The sequence below is a fragment of the Morone saxatilis genome, unplaced genomic scaffold (genome assembly GCF_004916995.1).
Source record: "Morone saxatilis isolate NCDOM2014 unplaced genomic scaffold, NCSU_SB_2.0 Contig10, whole genome shotgun sequence".
In the NCBI taxonomy this organism is placed as follows: domain Eukaryota; kingdom Metazoa; phylum Chordata; class Actinopteri; family Moronidae; genus Morone; species Morone saxatilis.
The window spans coordinates 14,437,603-14,455,673 of NW_023339652.1; the positions used below are offsets into that span (position 1 = coordinate 14,437,603).

Consider the following 18,071-nt stretch of genomic DNA (forward strand, 5'->3'; position numbering starts at 1 on the left):
AATTCCTGATAACTGATCTGATTTCTGTACGCAACCCTGTGACTGGGAGGCATCATTAAGCCTTCAAATAGACACCAAGCCTATGATCAGATAACAGTCCTACACATTTACAAGTCCACTGTCTCTTTGTCTGTGATTATTTGCTCAGCAGACAGAAGCCAAGGACCAGAGGGGACAGACTAACAGCATCCAAGTGAGCAGCGAATCGGTCAAAGATGCCTGCTGACCATCCTAATAATTCCCACAAAGCTTGACCGGCGATGTTAAATTGGTTACTATTGCATCTCTTGTGCTAACCTGGGAGCTAGTTACCAATTTCCCCAAAAAAGTTTTTCCATTTTGAAAGGAAAGTTACTGTAGCTGGTGGTCATTGCTTCATATTTAATAACCGGATGATTACATTCTGTGAAATGACATTCTCTGACAGCTTCAAGAGAGCAAACAACTTAAGCAGGGTTTGATATGAGTTCCACTCACATGCCAGAAATAATTATGTCAGAACAGATGTTGTATTTTTCAAATGGCACATATGTCACTGAAGCAAATCTTGTTAAATTCAAACCAGGATCAAGCAAAATCAAATATCAATAGACACTTGTGCATAGTTTGCCAAACTGTTAGTTGTGCTGATAATTTTTTAGCTTTTGATAGCAGTGTCTTCTTATTAACAGGGCTTTGATGCATGCGTGTGCACAGAGGCGAACTTCCCTCAGTCTCATTACAAATACAGACAGTGTTCTGTTGAGCAGATGCTCCTCAGTATGTACCACATCTTACACCTTTAAATAAAGGCTGGTGAAGGAAACCAACACCTCAGAAAGCAACTGCAAATTGCTGGAGTGTGCCGATACCCTGAGTGCTTTCATGAAGTGGATGTTAAGAGAGAATATATTAAAGCTTTTCGTCTTCTCCTTCTTCATTTCACAGCTTAGGGAACTTCACCCTCTTCCAAGGTGCATGGACATGGGGAAAAAAGTCTGAAGAAGTCAAAACTCCAGAGACACTTATTACACAGTATACTTGCAGAGTTGGTGGAGTTTTGACCTCCTCACAGCTTTTCATAATCTAAAGCCAATCTGCCCCTTGATTGAAATATCAGGATTTCACTGCTTCACTCAAGAGTTATTATTCCACTTGAGGTCCATGGGGTGCTCACAGGAGGCAGATCTAAAACAAAAAAGCAATACAACCCAGGCTCTTAACCTCTACTATGATTCAAGCTCCAAAAAGACAGAATCCTACATTTCCATAATGCAACTTGTGTAAAACTGATAACATCATTAGGGTTATTTTTTCAAGCTTCAGAACTGTGTGTGATCAACCTGAGCTAAATATGTAAACAGTCCTTCTGCAGTTCTTAGTAACTTTAAATAAGTACTAGTTGCACCATTAAAAGAAATGTCTTAGCTAGTTAAGATATTAGTCATTGCTAGAACTGACTGTTACTCTTTGTAAATGTATTATTTTGTGCTATTTATATATCCATATGTGAATAAATGTGTCTCTTAGCGTTAGTAGTATTTATGCAGTTCAGTATACATGGGAAATATCCAATAATGCTAACTTTAGTGGCATAATTTGGTAATTTAGGCTAATACTATTAGCATAACATTGTGTAATTTCAGCTTCATTGTGTTAGTTGTGAAATTCACGTACAAATCTTCATCTTTTTGTTAACCAACATTTTGCTTGGTCAACCATATTCCACATTTACCCCCTTTCACTTGTCAGCCTAAACGAGTCTTAATTAGCAAGCGAATGCTAGTTTTGCCAGTTCCATTAGCTAAGCAACACTTACTTCTGGGTGTAAATATTTACTAACAACTAATCTCAAAGGAACTGGCTTGTGTGGTGCAACCTGTTTCAATTGGTGACCACTTAGTAGACCCTTAAATAGGCTGAGTTTGAACTTACAAAGAGTGGGTGTATTTTGGTGTTGCTCCCTTTGCTTAACAAAGGAGGTTAGCAGCCAGGCAGAAGTGACAAACTTACCACTTAAAGCTGGATTCATTCCTCACTGTAGGCCGAGAGGCTTACAGACAGCACCCATCCGCAGAAATTAGTTTGGGCTAATGTGGTGAATCTATAGCGGCTCACCTGGTCGAAAGCAGACGGTCTCCTCTGTTACAGTTCAGACTGATAAGAGGGCTGCATTTTCACATGCTGTACAGTACTGCCTTAATATGATGACTCTAAGTCGTCAGGTGTACTGTCTGAGGAAGATAGACTGCTCATTGCTGCAAGTGTTTCCTCACTCCAGGTTTTGTAATTAGCTGTCAGCACCTTGAGCTTGACGATGTAATTGGTTCCTATGCTGCTTTAAACTCATTAAAGTTGACTATTTGAGAACTTGATTTGCGCCGTGTCCTTCAGAGAGACTGAAAAGGAAACATTTGCTTCACTGCAGTGTTGGAGCTATCAGGAGCGAACCAATCCTCCACCGACGTGCGCAGTCAGTTAAGAAGACGACAGCTGAAAAGCTTACTGGGTTATCCTTCTCTAACAGTCACATCCAGAACTGACTGGTCACAGGGCATTGGGTGGCACTGCTTTTCATCTATCACTGACAATTGTGACACCCTCCATCAGTGTGCTATATCACTTATTTTTGGACACAGCCTGTCCAGAGGTGACATCTGCTGTACCAAACAAACAATGCTGAAAGTGGACTGAATTCCCGTCAGACATTCCTGTCATAAAAAAAGGTTAAGAAGCCAGGCTTCCGCTGTTGGGCGTTAGAAATTTCATTAGTGAAACGATGTTATGAGGATCTGTACATTGACAATAACCAGTGACATCTTGTATAATCATGGGAAACCAATGGGACAATGGTAGAGAGCATAGGTAACCTCAGTCTTTCACTATTGGTATTGTTAGTGCAACTTCCCAGAAGCTGTTACTTTGTGTCCTGGAGAATAGATGATTCCTTTCACTTCTACCATTTGCCATCCCTAGGAACACTAAAAAGACTTCACTTCAGTTGTCCTGGAGGAACAGCGCCCTCTTCTTATTTTGTGCCGTAAAGCAATCCAAATGTAACTTTGTAGTAGGCATGGAACTTACAAATCACTTTCCTGAGTTGAGACATTTTGTTCAGTTCAATTTAAAGATTCATAGAAAGTCTTTTAAAGCCTGCATTAATTGATTTATTTTTTGTGCCCAGTTGGGGGCAGTGTAACAAGTGATAAACACAAGTTGTTGCCCACTTAGACAGAGGAACATTAGCATTCATTTGGAGTTGTTTTTCTGTCCAATTTTCAGTATCCTTTTACCTGTTTGTTCTCCAGTAGCTCCTGAGAATCTGGCTTGTTAGCTACTAGACTAACGGATATTCCTTTCACTGAACCGATGCCTGTGAAAATGAATGCTATGCTACAGGTGAAATAACCAGAAGTCGCACCTATAATTCTTGCAATGTATCACAGGGCTAGGAATAAGGTAAAACATTGTAGAACTGAGGGGAACTTCAGAGTCTGGCTAAAATTCTGTGTTCTTCTTTTTACATAACAACACAACACATTCTTAATATATATTAATTAATGAATATAATAGATATTGTATTATTGCTTAAAGTCACATCAGCATGCAAACCAGTAAGCGATTACCTTGCAAAAGACCTTGACCTAAGGATCTGGGTCTCATGGTCTACAGTTCAGTCTTAAAGTTCTTCCTCATTCTGTGATTCTATGAACGGTCCAAAACACATTGCTAATTGAATAATTTCCACATAAATCTGTCCGGCAACTACAACAGATTGGCAACCATCTCAAGTGGCACCTGGAACATCTGGCATGTGCATCAACAAATCAACAGATCCCAGAGCCTTGAGACTGGAGCTCAGTGGGCTCTGCAGTCTGGAGGCTTGCTGTTACTCATTTCTGGCATGTTACTGTACTCGCAAGCCAATGTGACTGCATTTCTCCTTTCTCTCTCTCTCTCCCTCACCCCCACAAGTGTATAGTGGCCTGACGTTGAGCCAGAGAGGATAGGGAGCCACAGCGGCAAGGACGTGATGTAGAGTTTCATCAACGCCTCCACTGCTCCTTATTCTCCATCAGAAATTCAGCTTTCTTTCTTTTCTCGGCCGGATTACAAGAATGACAGGTGATGTAAGACCACAAGATCACACTTATATATTTTTTATTCTTCTTTCAGCATGACATTTGATTAAACACTATAGGGAGTAGTGCAGACTAGTTTTAATTTTAGACTTTAATTTGTCAGAATCATGTTTGGATCATCAAATAGAAACATGAAAGCAAAGGAATAACCCTAGTTAACATATAAATATAAAATTGCAATGACTTCTTTTATTATTCATTGATGATCATGGGATCATGTTGTTGAAAGGTCACCAAGCTAGCAAACTAGATTAGCTAGATAGCTGTGGGCTAATATGGCTGGCCTGAACTTAAAAGGGCTGCTGTATTTAGCAGCAGAGCTCCAGGCTTCATAATATAAGCTTTCTGCTCACTGATGTCATCCATGTTTTTTTGAGGTTCAGTCTAGAGTTAGGCTGATCAATACCCCAGGTATCAATACTGTCAATACTAACTCTTGTTTTGAGTGTCTGTATTCACTATCAATAGGACTGATATGAAAATGGATCTGTCTCTCTTCTCTGTTGTGGCCATTAATACAACGGCCTGTTGTCATCTTTTGAGGTTTTATCACGTTCTGGGTACGTCAACACACCCTTCAGTGCATGCACTCTGATATGTGCAGCTACAGCATCACCTCATAGTTCAGAGAAAACACAGGTAGTTTCTGGGATGTGTGAACAAAGGAAGAGGATCATTTGGACTCATCTCACTTGCACGCAATTGAGTAATTATAAAAGAAATACACTTATTTAGCCGGTTAGCTTAGCCACACTACTTCTTGGCCTCTGCTGGTTGCCTGCCCACTGCACGGTGACAACAATAAATAGTCGCACATAACACCCTGTTAAAAGTTGTTTTTATTAAAACAAACAAGATATAACATGTTAAGAAGTGCGCTTTAGAGGTTCCGCTAGGTGGATTTTGTTAGCTTTGGACACAGCCAGGCTAACTGTTTCTTCCTGTCTCCAGTGTTTAAGCTAACCAGCTACTTCATATTTAGCATACAGCAGTTTTTCTCAAACTTTTTCTGGTGTTCTTCACCCCACAGCTTTTGTCAAACATTAACAATGATAGGGTAAGCAACTAATGATGATACGAGTTGAAGTTCAGTGAAATAAAGGTCAGCATCAGCAAACTCTTGTCAATTTTTCCTACATAAATCCTATTCATTCAACTTAGTTTCACTCCACATTTGTCCTCTGGTAAGGAGGACCCACCCCACAGTTTAGGAACCATTGGACATGCTAGTGGTATCAATCTTCTCATCTTAATCTTTCCAAGAATGCAAAATTAATTGTTCAACAAATAATTTGGTGTATATGAAAATGTATGTAGTATCAGTGAGGCATTCGCATCCTAAATCATGACACATTATTCTTCCCCACATGGTAGCACGTAACTTATAAAGTATTATAGTGTATTGGTTAAATCAATAACCAAGTTGCTCTAGTTCTGTCTTAAGTTACTTTAACCTGCATTACTGATTTTTTACCACTTGGTGACATATTATCCCCTTATAAAGTTGGTATGGCTAATGGTTACCTACTGTATTTATACATCCAGCAGACACAGAGTAAGATTAATGTTCAGTTGGAGTTGTGTTTCAGTCTACCTGGCATATTCACATCCAATATTCACTCTGCTTTTAGCTCTGTTTTGGTCCTGAGGAGATATCTGACCCTCTGTGTGCATCAGCTAGTTGCTAACTTTGGAAAATAAAGTTATGGACGTAAAACCAAAACAATAAGCTGAAGGATGCTAAAATGCTCTGTAGTCGGATCATAATTCCCTTCCATTTTTCCCGTTGTTAATATAAAAACATTGACTTTAGCAGCTTTAACTACAAAAAAGTGATCCAGGCTCCACCTTCAGTGAGATCATTTCTGCCTCTGAGAGATGTTTGCAAACTGAAAACTAACATGTTTTTTCCTGCTGCCTTTTTCGTTTCTCCAGCTCTCTCTCCCTTCCTCTGTTTCCGTCTTTCTCCCTCGATCCCCTCATATCTCTAGCTGTCGCCTGGTAGAATGTAAATGAGCCTCTCAGCACAGAGCCTATGATGGTGTCAGCCCTCTCCTTAGTCTCTGGTCTCATTAGAAGCCTAGTGTAGCTGACATTTACCCAGCCGCTGTGTTGACTAGCTCTTCATGCGGGCCACATGGGTCAAAACAATACACAGTGAAACTTCAGCAATCCAAATCTCTTTGGAAAGGAAGGTCGCTGGAGCTTGTGGGATGACTGGCTGGCGACTAAAAACCGTTAAAATGTCCAAAAAAAGGCCTTGAAATGTAAAAAAAAATAAAAAATCTATCCACATTCCTTTCTTAATGACCCATGTGGTCTAATTTGAAGTGAAGCTAAAAATCTAAAGCACTGCCATTCATGCGGTCCTATGTCCTTGCTGGACTAATTAAGATTCTGAATTAACAGCAAATGCTCAACATTTTCCGATTCTTTTTGTTTGCACAAATGCACCAAAAATCTGAAATTGCCAAGGTCGTTTTGCACAATAACCTGTGTGTTTTTTACACATTAGTCTGCCAATTAATAATGTCATCTTAATAATTCAAATTTGCTTTGATTTTGGTGAACAGCCATTTCCTGAGTTAGCTCTGTGAGTTTGAAATTAATAGGATGGCCACAGCTATTTCCTGACTCTTCCTCCTCTTGGGATCCTGCAGCTCTGTTTTTCTGCGGTCCTCTCATCCTGTTACTAATGCCTGACTCTGTGTAACCCTTATCTCCATGCTCACTACATGGCCTGATAGGGCTCTGTGTGTAAGCAATTAAAACGGCTTATTTGCCAGATAAGTGAGGGAGAGCGGTCAGATTGAAAGCCACAGGCTGCCAGTATCAGGTCTTTAGGTTACAGCCCCCGGGTTAAATAGCCCGGGGGTGCAGAGTGAGCCAAGCGTGGCGTACAGCTCAGTGTGCGTGTGTGGAGGCGAGGGGCTAAAACTCTGCCAGAGGGAAACATACACACAAGGTACTCTGTGTTTTCCACATAACCAACATACATTGAAATTAATATTTAACCATCATCATAAATAAAGATGGGGGTGATACAGTAGAAGATATACCATCCTGCGTTCAAAAGCTGTTCATATGTTTGTGGATTTACATAGCTGCGCATGGATAGAATATATTCATATTATACATTCTTGTCTAATGAACAAAACAAATTCTCTGTGAAGTACTTTCGTGTCTGTACATCAAAGCCTGTTCCCACATCTGATTGCTAACAGGCAGGCAGGTGCCATATGATCTCAACACACAGTATTCAGGGCTGAAACACAGGAAAAACTTGCTTTAAAGGTCCAGTGTTTAACATTTAGGAGGATCTATTAGCAGAAATGGAATATAACATTCATAGCTATGTTTCCTTTATTGTACAATCACCTGAAAATAGGAATTGTTGTCATTTCGTTACCTTAGAATGAGCTGTTTATATCTACAGACGCAACAAGTCGCCTGCAATGGAGTCCGCCATGTTGAACCACCATGTTTCTATAGAAGCCCAGAAAGGACTGTAACCACACTGAATGGCACTAAATCCAACACACTGCTCCTTTAATATCATAATAAAACTAACCACTACGCAGATGAACTTACTGCTCTGCTGGTCATATTGGAGGCATCCAGCTTTGAGTTTTATAGCTGCATTTTCCCTCCCTATTTGCTACTTTGTGCACCATTTACTTTTTGGCATTTTGTTTTTCAGACCAAATGCACAACATCAAAACGTTAATGCAAGGTTGTGCAGCAAACCTGGATATTACAGACCAACATTTGATCATTCAGAAATATCATTTTCTAACATAGTTTGCCCTTGGATTTTCTATTTTCTACCATGCGTTAGATTTTATAGATAGGTACCGAGTGTATAAAGTTATGTAACAATTCAGCCATAACCTCAGAATTATTCTGTGCCAGAGTTTCAGTGGACGCGCATTGTGGAGGTCGGAGTATTCAGGGTCAAAGTTTATTTTGAATCAATTTAAACCTAGTGGAAAATCAACAGTTGCTATCTCCACTGGAAATAGTGTGCTACAGTGTAATGTTGAACCTACACCATTTTTTATTTATTTATTTTTTTGTAAAAGAACAGAAAGGGGATGATATGTAGCAAGGGCCACAGGTCAGACTTGAACCCATGGTCGCTGGAGCAGGGACTTTATCGTATGAGCTACCATGGCATTTTTGCTATAGTTCCCACAGTTCAATGACTCGTTTGCATTTGATGCTAAATAATGATTTTATTTATCATTTACTCACCATAGAGTAAACTGTCGAGTGTTCATTATCTGAGGAAAGTCAATAGCTAAGTCTGTCAATATTCTATATTCTGTCAAAAAAATACCAAAACTAACAAGGAATTTGTCTCACTATTAAACAAGTGTTCTCTGTGGAGCCAAAAGCTTCTTCCTCTCTGAATAGACCACCATAGAGCATTATTATTATCGTCCAAAAACTGTTAAAATGAGCCACAGCATTGCACTGAATGACATGTTCTTTCATTATAATGAACACAAACACTGTAGTTTATATTTATAGACAACATCCTGCTGCAAAAAACACTGACTAAAGAACCAAATTTGTATTAACCTGCTGTTGAAACATTCTGCAACAAATTCCCTTTTACAGCTATGAGTAATACTACAGTTCCCAGCTGTTTTAGGAAGTTACTGTTTAAAGATTTATGGTAACAAATTAGCTTGGAGCTGAGGGCCACAGACAGGGAAGGGAAGTTGAGTCATTGAGCATACTAACTAACGTAGCGTATTTAGTATTAATATCATTGTTATCTCTACATGAGCCTGCTGGGTAGCTAGCTATCCTGTCAGCTCATTTCCTTTTTTCTTTACAACTATTTTTATTGTTGAAAGCGGGACAGGACAGCTACAACACAGACATTTCACCACAAATTTAACCAATCATCATAGTTCCTTGCGAGTTTCACCAATCATAGAAACCCTCCACGCAAAACGTTGAGCCATACATCACCAAGCTACTAGTGATTTTATTCTCACTGGAACAAGAAGCCTTCGATTTTTCTTATTAATTCTACAAAAAAAAAGGGACTATTTTTGCAATTTTCATTTTCTCCTGCAATTCCAATGCAAAAAAACCATTGCAACATGCATCGCTTTTTTTTCCTTTTTTTTTTTTTTGAAAAGCTGCCATGAAATCTGATATTTTTGCCCACAAAATCCTGGAGGGACTGCAAAGGAGAAAAAAAGACAGTGAGGCAAAAAAAAGAAATAATCCTGCCAAAACCAAACCAGCATAAGAAAGAGAAAAAAAAAGAATTGTCAGCTTATATACTGTCTGATTTTAATACAGCAGACAGATCATCACCCTTTTTAACGATTAAAAACAGTAGCCAACAATAGCCTCAATGAGAATGAACAAATAACAAGAACAAATCCATTAAAACACAGTAGAACACAATAAGAGAGTATTGTTAGGAGACAACCTGGGAAATACAGGAAAGCACTAACTGAAATCGCGCTTTACAACGCGACAGTTGGACTAAACGAAGGTTAACTACATTCTAAAAGAAATCTACCACATCTAATAACATTTCAAATACAAACAGTATCTAATAGTTCTTTTTTTTTCTCAAGCTCACTTATTATCTGTAGGAACACCGCAACCGCTGCTGCTTGCTGGGAGATCTGTTCACGAAGCAAACATGTATAGAGCGGAGAAAGAGGGGGAGAAAAGCAGCAGTAGCAGAGTCTGCTTTCTGAAGACATCACGGCGGAGTAACGGAGAAGACTTCGACCTTGGCTGTGACCTGAACAAACTGTAATGAGTTCTGAACTTCTGCCTCAGCTCAGTATTGTTGTGGTTTTCAGAGTGCTGAGAGCTGGTAAACAGGATATTGAGTCCCAGATGGGTTTGGCTCACATCATGAAAGTACTGTAGGCCCACAGCTCTGCACAAACCATCAGCCATCGAAATGAAACGGAGGGAAGGCGGATGGGTGGGAGAGAGGAGAGGGGAGGGGAAGGGGGAGAGTGAGAAAGAAAGATGTTTCTGCTGTCCAAAATGTGCATTGGTGTGTTTTGTTTGCAGGCTTTCGGAGGCTTGAGCTACCCTGCGTGACGGGCACATGTTTATAAGCCACTGGGCCACACACAGAGCAACACTAAGACGCTGCTGAAGAGATAAAACGGCCACGCGCCGGGGGGAGGACCTGGAGACAGACCAGCGGATCTCCATTTTCTCTCATTGTCTTTTTCAGTTTCTCTCACTCTTCTTTCCTTCTCCCTCTTTCTCTCCCTCCCTCCCTGCATGAAATAGGATCACAGTTAACTGGAAGACAGTGTGAACACGAAAGACCACGGCTGTCCCAGCAGAGGAGGATTCTGGGACAGCAATTGGCGAGAAGAAATATAGACTGTCGGAGCATGTGCACAAAAAGCAGAAATCCATAAAAAAGGTATCATTTGTGGAGCTTTGTTCTCGACATTAACGTACACCTTCCTGCTGCAAAACATAATATTTACCTCAAGTCATTTCATTTCTTTTGTCATCACATATTTTGGAGAAGCTTACATGAGCATATATGTTTTTGTAGAGCTCTGATGTAATGGGTCATGGTCTGGTAGTTGTGGTCCTCATTATTATCTACGGTGGCCGAGAGGTGTCAAACTGCAAAAACCGCAACGGAAAAATCATGCAAATGCATTTGCATGATTTGTGGGTGGTTCCTGTTGCAGATCGGAATTGGATTCAATGCAGAATTTTTTTCTTTTACATGTACTACTATGAAAAATATACATTATTGATTGAATTATACATTATTTATTGATTTAAATGAATAGTACCTTATGTAAAATATCAGATACATCAAATTTTTAAAATTCTGCACCATACAATTAGCTTGTAATGGCAATATTCAGAGCCATTGTGCCCTTTAGGTTCAAAAGTAAGGGTGGTGGATGGGGGTGTAACTTTCCTGTGGGTGACCGTACTTCATGTTCCGTCATAGATTCCAATAATGTTTTTTGTTTGTGTTTTCTTTTACATAATTAAATACTTAAATAAAGGCTTATATCTGCTTATAACTACTTTATGATTTGTTATAAACCGTTTAGTAAGTGTTAATATACTGCATATAAATGCTTTATAGGGGTAAAGTGTTACCAAGTTCATTTTAACAACAATATTCCTTTGATCACTTGTTTGGTTCTCACAGGTTAAAATGCTGAGGACGTAATCGCAACGTCCCCAAAAATCCCCCTAAAACACAGTTATGAATAAAGCTATAACAGAGTAAGAATGGTCAACATTACATTATGTTAGTTTCGTTTACTCGCCTTGCTCACTGTCAGTTAAAGAGGGAATGGAATATGCCTTACATATTTTTCGTTTTCTAAACTAGTCTGTGCAACTATTATAAAAAAGACAGAAAATGCCATTCTGAACTACTTTAACTATTAAATGTGCTGCTATTATTTTGTCAATGTGTGCTGCTCATGATGGATCTTGATCATTACATTCTGCTAATAGGACCATTTTCTAGTCAAAATTTTCACTGCGTTTAAAAAGAAAAAAAAGTTTTTGTGTTAGTATAAAATACAAAATACTGCCAGATTTGTGTCCGCCCATTCGGCCATATTTTTCTGCAGCTGTTGCAAAAAGAAAAATACATTTTATTAATCCTTCTTCTTCTTTTTTTAGTGCTGGACAGATCTGAACTCCCCCAGCAGGTGAGGGGTTTCCAGCAGTGTGGTTAGAGGGTATTAAAGCAAGAGAGAGTAAAAATCAATGTTGGTAGTTACAGTCACATTTATCACACATTTGATTCAACAGAAGTCCACAGCAGTCAGTATGAAAGATGGTGAAAGGACCAGTCGAAATAAAGCCCTGCCAAAGACTGTCACCAGGAAAGTGAGACAGAAATCTAATCAGAAGAAGAAAACAGAGGTCCGAGTTAAAAATATAAAGGAACATTTACTGTTGTTTTATCATTTCCGCTGAGCTCCTGTATATTGAACGCCTGGTGAATTTGTTTTACTTCAAATGAAACGGAGGGAGAGCGAAGCACGCCGCAGATCAAATAGAATGTGAAAGAGAGCGAGAAAAAAAAAAAAGGGCCCTCGCTTCCTACTTACATCAAACAACCGCGCCCCGGGTGCCAATCAGCCGCCGATATTTTACACAAATTCCAATGGTTTGAGGAGAAGAGAGCACAAACTCTCCTATCAAGGCGGTGCAGCGGGGCACCTGACCTCTTCTCAAGTCTTTCATTTGGAGTGGGCGAGGAATAAATCCCCAGGCAGTTGACGGCAGCTCGTACATTCTAAAGCTTTTTCTACATTACTGCAAAACATATCCGGTCTCATCTTCAAGACTATTTGCTTAGAACAAAGAGCAAATGGACAGTGTTAATCATATAATCCGAACGCTCCGATTCCAAGACAAGTGATGATGTGATGTTGCAGCTGAGTGAGGTCAATTTGGATAGAAAATCCCACTGACACTCTTCTTGTTTAAAGCAATAGTTCACTTCTTGTCAAAGGTTAAATGAGAAGGTCGATACCGCTCTCATATTTGTCCGTTCCATATACAGCTAGGTAAAATGGGCAAAAAACTAAATCTCAGGGACAATTCATGCACAGAAAGAGAACATGATTGAGACATCCTATTTTAGCACTTCAGACCTGAACCACCCACGAAGCTGTCACTGCTATACATATTCAAAAAACAGTACAGATAATAGACAGGCTGCCGGGCATCTACTTTAATGATCAGTTTCAGCACACATGGAGCAGGAAGGTTCGCGCACTGATTCATCTACTCTTCCTGGTTGTGTCTCTTGATATCAGTCAAGAGATATCAGAGCTGCTAGCCCGCGTTAGCAGCAGGATGTGTTCAGTAGCTTCACCTCTCATGGCCAGAGACAACACCTCATCATCCGAACACAAACTGAGAGTGTAGATCGGTGTGCAGAGGCTTTTACAGTCTGTCCCTGTGTGAGCTGTGGCAAATAGAGCAACTATTACTAATGCAGTCATCTGTCATCTATAGGAGGCAACCTCCGTGGCAGTGACAAACTGCAATTCCTCCAACAGCCACTGGAGGCTGGCTGCAGAAGTGAGTCTGTCCCAACTTCACAGCAGAAATAACTGTACAAGTGGTGAATGTTATATAACTCACCTGTATAAATTATATTAAGGCTTAAAGTTATGCATAATTAAGGCTATGGCCACTTTGAGTGACAGCTGGGTTGCTGTTTTCAGTATCCAGGCTTCATTTGGCCCGCTTCATCTCCACCCACACTCCATGTCTTTGCCCATTCTTGGGTGGGTGCCCATTCACGGTGACTACGTTCATTTTCAATAACACAGTCATCTATGTTTTCATCCATCCATTAGCTATACCCACCTATCCTAAAACAGAAATTTGAATTAATTGCATGTATATGATATATCACCCAGCCTTTGTTAAAAACCAATCAAGAGCCAAGAAACTTTAGCTTAGCTTAGCATAAAGACTGACAGCTAGCCTGTCACTGTCCTAGAGGCGACAAAATCCACTTCCTATTGAACCTCTAAAGCCCACTGTTAGACCTTTTTCACAGCGGACGTTTTGACTCGTCATAGTAGGAAAGGCACACGTTTTACTAATCACATGACCAGTGACTCTGTTGTGTTCAAGTGACCCAGTAAGTCATGACAGTGTGACACTGATGCACATACAGTACCAGGACCCTGAAGCTGAAGTGGCTAAATGGAATCATTTTATTAGTTACACCTGTGATTGTCAAAATGTCTTGTGTGAAAAAGGCCTGTTAACAACGTAAGTCTTGTTTGTTTAATCAGCACACAAACAGACTGATAGGCTGTAGAAACACTAATGATGCTGTGACTGTGTCTTGTTGGGACTCTATCACTGAGTATGTGCCCAGAAAATAGATTTTGATGCGTTTATGCTTTCTGCTTCTTCTACTGTGCTTTTCAGTGCCGCTGCTACTGTAACTGTGACTGGTTGATTTATTATTTGTAGGTCCAAAATCTGCTATGTTTCTGAAAAAAAAGAAAAGATTTAAAAAAAAAAAGAACTTCCACAAATGAGACCTGGGCACCCTCAAAGACACACTAATTCAAAGACCCCCCGCTGATGGTGTGTTGCATGTCACAGCTGTTCAGCACTAAGTCGTCCTGGTTGGCGAGGAGCAGCGGACCGTGAAGTCTCGGGGTCATTGCTTTGGATCAATGACTGGGTCACGTGACCCGTCGGAAAAAGGTGACATTGGCTGATCCGCCAGCGCTGGCCAGACAGTCGGCACCAGGTCGCTCAGTTGGAAGGGACCGGCCTGACCCGAGCCACGCGGCCCCGAGCTTTAAAGCTGATCGTTCATGGTGGAGGAGCCGCAGACGATGCTCCCAGCTAATTGGGTACGGCTGCCAGTTCCTCTCCGAGGGAAGTAGCTATTGGCTGCTAAAAAGTTGCTAGAAGTTGCCAGATGACATCATTATGTGATTTGCTGCATCCTGTTCTGTTCTGAGAGGCAGCAGTGGAGGAAGCTTCCACATCCCTCATTCAAGTGGAAGTACACTCATTCATGGCAACACACTGCATTGCAAGTCCTGCACTCAGAATCTTACATCAGAAGTAAAAGTACAAATGCTGCCACGTCCCATATTATATTTTACATTGACATAGTATGTTGTTTACAGTTTAGTTAGTTAGTTACATCCTGTGCTTCCCAACTAGGACTGCACAATTAATCTCAATGTCATCATAAACGCAATAAAACCAAGTGCAATATCCAAATCGCAATGAATGAAAATGAGGAGAGCAGCATTCTAATGGCACTGTGGTGCTGCAGAGGTTCCCTGGTCTACAAGTATTGTTCTCCACATATTTGTTTGCTGCAGAGCCCAAAAATGTCACATCATCGTGATTTGAATCAATTTTTTTTGGGTGAAAATTTCATTTTTGATGCAAACAACAATCGTTCTGTATCTGTCAAAATAATCGCAAACAATGATTTTACCACATCGTGCAGCCCTGTTCCCAGCCGGGAGGTCAGGCCCTTCCTAAAGGTCACCACATAAATCTGATAGGGTCGTGAGATGATTAATATGGAAGCAAAGACAAAAAGTTCTGCTGCACAAATTACGATGAATCTTTTTTTACTTTTGACTGAATCTTGCTTTCCTGTGAGATGTTGGATAGTTTTACCCCTTGGGGTCTTGAACGGTTATCAAATGAAACCATGTGAGACGTTTAGTGTTCAAATGTCTCTCTGGTGGGACTCATAGACATCTGAAACATGACCCAGCCAGACACTGCTTTCTGTAAACCAGCCAGTGGAGGGTATTTAAAAAGCTCGTCATATGTTTTTATATGTAAAATCATAATATGGAGAGCAGCTACTGACTATATCTGACAAACAGACGCAGTGCAATCTTTCCTTCTGAAATGTAGTGGAGTAGAAGTATAAAGTAGCATAATGTGGGAAAAGGCATTACTGTAAATGTACTTAGGTACTTTCCCCCACTGAGACACAAAAGTACTAGATTTGTGTGTATCCATATTTGTTCCTGCAGGTCTTATACACCGTAGGTAATGTGGTTTCCATGGAGTCTGAGTCTTGAGTGGCTGGATTGGAAGGAGAAACAGCAGTTGGAGTTTTAGTTTTACAAAACATTTGTTTAATTCCAAGTTGCTTTTTAAAGGCAGAGATATTGTAACCGGTTAAAGGGCAGCGAGTGGAGTGGAGCCACAGTTTTTCATGCGATATTAAACCAAAGGTCAGGGAACAGGTGGGAAAGGGAGGAAGCGAATGCGTTCTGTAACTAACAGAACACATCTGTCTGTCCATACAGCTGCTCTCTGACGTTCAACTCCTATTTTCACCATCACAGCAGCTCCACCTCTATGACATTACACTAAAACCTGAACCTCTGCTGCTCCACTGCATGCTTCCTGGTCCATCCGCAGTCCTGTTCCTGCCGTCCTCCATCCACTCCTTAACCCCCTCTCGCATTGTGCGCCTGTCTCGTAAACTGTCAGCACGTCCGATCCCTTTTGTTCCTGTCGTATTTCAGCAAATTAAAAGCATTAGCTGTGTGTCTGGCAGCAGGTGGAGGAGGACGGGGTCCGGGATCGGCCCTCCTGCCACTGTGTCACTGTATTTCATCATCAGAGGACTCGCATCATTCGCTTGAGCTGACATTAGTCTCAGTGCAGGAGGCCAAATCGATACATCTCTATTAAAATGTAGCTGACTTCCTGACAGCAGTTTGGTAGTTACACTGGTCCTGCCACACCTACCAATAACACCAAACCATTAGATGTGTTTCTACAGATCCTAGACCAGCATAAAATACTGCTTTTATAGTGAAGACTTGTGTTCCTGCCTCCACTGTAGACTCTGTAAGGCAGTTTGATCTCTGTCGACCTGACGGTGCTCAGGACTCCATGGATGCAAGGACTGATTTGGTTAAAAATAAAGTGAGCTGGATTTTTCTGCTGCAGCTCAATGAGAGGGATTAACAACTGGAAAACTGCAGTCACCAGAGCCAAAGAACTAATGACTGACTGCTTTTACGAAGGAGTTTGCCTTTCTAACAGTGCTCCTAGAAAGAGTATTAATCTGTACAGATCCCGCAGTAATGCAAAGTGAAAAAAATGAAAATAATTCTCCAGTTTTCTTTAAAAAAATAAGTATAAGGGAAACAAGTACAAGGCAGCACCGCACTGTATGTACAGCACTGACCGCATGGAAGCAGTGGCAATGCAGGCTGTCTGTCTGTTAGTGGAAGAAAGTGCAATTTATTCACCTGTTTTAAGAAATCTATTTCAGTCACAGATAAATATGTATCCCCCCCCCACCTCCAGAGAGCGCGCACTGACTGACAGTTGAGGCCTAATGCTCCTCTTTTGCGGTAATTGTTGGAGTCCTGATTGGATATTGACGCGGTGCTGATGGTCTCTAAATAAATAAAACACTTGCTGTGGCTGAGTGTTCCCGACTGTGGGGAAACTCTCTGCAGCCCCCGAAAGAGGGCAGATAAATGGCCGTCGGGGTTGGGGTTGGGGGGGTCGCCTGAACGGCTCTTACCTGTAATTGTCCCACTCCCTTCCCGCACCTTAACGCCCGTTCAAAGCATCGGCGGGGCTGCTGCTACAATCCAGTGGTGTGTCTGTGGTGTGGAGACATTTGCGTCCTGGGCTTGAGGAAAAGAAAACCGGGAGTGCTGGGCTTTTTTTGCGCCCCCCCCCCCTCCTTCAGATAATATCAAACAGCTTTAACAGAATCAGACACGATTATTGTTCTTCTGAGGCGGCAGCGTGGGCTCCTCATCCGCCACACAGCCGAGATTCTCCCGCATCCGAACCTCCCCTGTCCCTTTTTATTCCGAGAGAGTCCAGAAAACCCGGCAGCCCCGCTCAGACTCGGGAGGATAACGCGCTTTATCTGCGTCCCGTGATTCGGACGCGCTTGGGTGGGAGACAGTCCCCCAGAATGGGTCGGACCGCGGCACCCTATAATGTAACAGACGCAATCTTCATTCAACAGAGGGCATCGAATCCGCTGATCAAATCACTTCTCAGCCTCCAGTCTTGTGCTCCGACGCCCTACTCATCGGCGTCTCTCCTCAAGTCTGACCAGCGCAGCTCTGCGCGCACTAACTTTTGTGGAGACTTCCGGAGCGGCACAGCGCACCGCCCGCTAACTCTTGTGCGCGTAACGCGTTAAGCATCTCAGCATTTACTCGCGCAGGACTTGGTCCATGCTATAGAGCTGACATCTTCATTTGAATCCTCAGTGGCATGATACCGAAGAAGCATGCGTTCTTTTATCGTCACAGAACCTCTATGTGAATACATTACATCGACCAACAAGATGTGAAACTGAATAGCTGTCAAACAAAAACTGCACGATCCATGCTGAGCCTTCATATAAGACGTTAATGATAAATTAAAGAACCACAACATCATAGG

General features: G+C 41.3%; 1 protein-coding gene across 1 annotated transcript in view; it reads right to left on the reverse strand.

The window, feature by feature from the left end:
- LOC118339705 (chemokine-like protein TAFA-2) overlaps positions 1-17,571 on the reverse strand; it is a gene marked incomplete in the record, with an annotated part of 57,111 nt that extends 39,540 nt beyond the window's left edge. The window contains 1 exon segment of the mRNA XM_035677407.1: positions 17,188-17,571.
- Between the last annotated feature and the right edge of the window lie 500 nt (positions 17,572-18,071).